Source organism: Balaenoptera ricei, chromosome 4 (assembly GCF_028023285.1).
Source record: "Balaenoptera ricei isolate mBalRic1 chromosome 4, mBalRic1.hap2, whole genome shotgun sequence".
Classification (NCBI taxonomy): domain Eukaryota; kingdom Metazoa; phylum Chordata; class Mammalia; order Artiodactyla; family Balaenopteridae; genus Balaenoptera; species Balaenoptera ricei.
This window is the reverse complement of record NC_082642.1, coordinates 37,833,062-37,836,569: the sequence shown is the minus strand read 5'-3', so window position 1 is coordinate 37,836,569 and position 3,508 is coordinate 37,833,062.

Below are 3,508 nucleotides of genomic sequence, written 5' to 3'. Positions count from 1 at the left end.
GATTTTGTTTATCTTCTCAAAGAACCAGCTTTTAGTTTTATTGATCTTTGCTATTGTTTCTTTAATTTCTTTTTCATTTATTTCTGATCTGATCTTTATGATTTCTTTCCTTCTGCTATTTTTGGGGGTTTTTTTGTTCTTCTTTCTCTAATTGTTTTAGGTGTAAGGTTAGGTTGTTTATTTGAGACTTTTCTTGTTTATTGAGGTAGGATTGTACTACTATAAACTCTCCTCTTAGAACAGCTTTTGCTGCATTCCATAGGTTTTGGGTCATTGTGTTTTCATTATCATTTGTTTCTAGGTATTTTTGACTCTCTCTTTGATTTCTTCAGTGATCTCTTGGTTATTTAGTAGTGTATTGTTTAACCTCCACATGTTTGTATTTTTTGCAGTTTTTTTCCTGTAATTCATATCTAGTCTTATAGCATTGTGGTCAGAAGAGATACTTGGTACAATTTTAATTTTCTTAAATTTACCAAGGCTTGATTTGTGTCCCAAGATATGATCTATCCTGGAGAATGTTCCATGAGCACTTGAGAAGAAAATTTATTCTGTTGTTTTTGGATGGAATGTCCTATAAATATCAATTAAGTCCATCTTGTTTAATGTGTCCTTTAAAGGTTGTGTTTCCTTATTTATTTTCATTTTGGATGTTCTGTCCATTGGTGAAAGTGGAGTGTTAAAGTCCACTACTACTATTGTGTTATTGTCAATTTCCCCTTTTATGGCTGTTAGCATTTGCCTTATGTATTGAGGTGATCCTGTGTTGGGTGCATAAATTTTTACAATTGTTAGATCTTCTTCTTGGATTGATCCCTCGATCATTATATAGTGTCCTTCTTTGTCTCCTGTAATTGTCTTTATTTTAATGTCGATTTTGTCTAAGATGAGAATTGCTACTCCAGCTTTCTTTTGATTTCCATTTGCATGGCATGTCTTTTTCCATCCCCTCACTTTCAGTCTGTTTGTGTCCCTAGGTCTGAAGTGGGTCTCTTGTAGACAGCATATATACGGGTTTTGTTTTTGTATCCAATAAGCCAGTCTATGTCTTTTGGTTGGAGTATTTAATCCATTTACATTTAAGGTGATTATTGATATGTATGTTCCTATTACCATTTTCTTAATTGTTTTGGGTTTGTTCATGTAGGTCTTTTCCTTCTCTTGTGTTTCCTGCCTAGAGAAGTTCCTTTAGCATTTGTTGTAAAGCTGGTTTGGTGGTGCTGAATTCTCTGTGCTTTTGCTTGTCTGTAAAGGTTTTAATTTCTCTGTCAAATCTAAATGAGATCCTTGCTGGGTACAGTAATCTTGGTTGTAGTTTTTTCCCTTTCATCACTTTAAATATGTCCTGCCACACCCTTCTGGTTTGCAGAGTTTCTGCTGAAAGATCAGCTGTTAATCTTATGGGGATTCCCTTGTATGTTATTTGTTGCTTTTCCCTTGCTGCTTTTAATATTTTTTCTTTGTATTTAATTTTTGATAGTTTGATTAATATGTATCTTGGCATGTGTCTCCTTGAATTTATCCTGTATGGGACTCTCTGCTCTTCCTGGACTTGATTGACTATTTCCTTTCCCATATTAGTGAAGTTTTCAACTATAATCTCTTCAGGTATTTTCTCAGTCCCTTTCTTTTTCTCTTCTTCTCCTGGACCCCTATAATTCGAATGTTGGTGCGTTTAATGTTGTCCCAGAGGTCTCTGAGACTGTCCTCAATTCTTTTCATTCTTTTTTCTTTATTCGCTCTGTGGTAGTTATTTCCACTATTTTATCTTCCGGGTCACTTATCCATTCTTCTGCCTCAGTTATACTGCTACTGATTCCTTCTAGAGAATTTTTAATTTCATTTATTGTTGTTCATCATTGTTTGTTTGCTCTTTAGTTCTTCTAGGTCCTTGTTAAACGTTTCTTGTATTTTCTCCATTCTATTTCCGAGATTTTGGATCATCTTTACTATCATTACTCTGAATTCTTTTTCAGGTAGACTGCCTATTTCCCCTTCATTTTTTAGGTCTAGTGGGTTTTTGCCTTGCTCCTTCATCTGCTGTGTGTTTCTTTGTCTTCTCATTTTGCTTTCCTTACTGTGTTTTGGGTCTCCTCTTTGCAGGCTGCAGGTTCATAGTTCCCATTGTTTTTGGTGTCTGCCCCCAGTGGGTAAGGTTGGTTCAGTGGGTTGTGTATGCTTCCTGGTGGAGGAGACTGGTGCCTGTGTTCTGGTGGATGAGGCTGGATCTTGTCTTTCTGGTGGGCAGGACCGTGTCTGGTGGTGTGTTTTGGGGTGTCTGTGACTTAGTATGATTTTAGGCAGCCTCTCTGCTAATGGGTGGGGTTGTGTTCCTGTTTTGCTAGTTGTTTGGAATGGGGTGTCCAGTAGTGGAACTTGCTTGTCATTGAGTGGAGCTGGGTCTCAGTGTTGAGATAGAGATCTCTTGGAGAGCTCTCACCGATTGATATTACGTGGGTCCAGGAAGTCTCTGGTGGACCAGTGTCCTGAATTCAGCTCTCCCACCTCAGAGGCTCAGGCCTGAGAGCCGGCTAGAGCACCAAGGCCCTGTCAGCCACACGGCTGGAGAAGATGGGCTATGGGTTGGGTGTCAGCCACTGCCCTGTTGTAGTTCTGTCTCAGCTGTCTCCAAAGGTCACCCAGATACATTGGGTTATTCCACCATTCGTCAGAACTTGCACATGCCAGTCTGGGATTTGTAGATGTCCTCCTGATACTCTTCATTGAAATACCTTGCATTCATGGTGGTGAGAGATATGCTAATAGTGTTGGTTCTCTTCAGTTCAGAGACTGGGACAGTCTGAGCCTTCATGTGGCCAATCAGGAGCAGTTGGTCAACGGTCCCAAAGTGGTAACATGTCAGATTCCAAGAAGGCTTTCTGCAGCACCTGAGCAGTAGTCCCAAGCAGCCGCTCCACTCAGCTGCAGCACTCTGACGGGGAAGCTCGGTGTGACCCTCAAACGTGGATTTCTGCCAGCCCTAGAGCCTGACTTGCCCACCCAGGCAAGGAGCTGAGGACAGCATCTCCCAGCCCCGTCTCACCAGAGGAGCTGACACCTGGAAGCTGCGTGGCCAACAGCGCAGGAGCTGAGAGGTGGGTGGGCAGGGCTGACAGCCTCCCGAGAAAAGCCAGAACCATGTGGAGGGTTCCTGTGCTACCGTCCAGGTGGGGGGAATGAATTCAGAGCTGAGGCTGAGAGTAGTTCCCACCCACCCTGCCTGGAAAGCCTCTGTGTTACTGTAATTCTATATAGAATATTATGCAGACATTTTTTTAAAAATCACAATTTCAAAGAATATTCAATGACAAGAAATGTTCTTGCTTAGAGAACTGTTGACTTGCAGTATGATTCTAATTTAGAGGAAGGAATACATTAACAACTGTGTGTATATTTTATTTAGAAAGCTGGAATGTTTTGTGAGTGATTTGTCTTCTCCTTTATATATTTTTTCTCTATCCTCTAAATGTTTAACATTTGGACACATTATAATTACTTATTCAAAAGA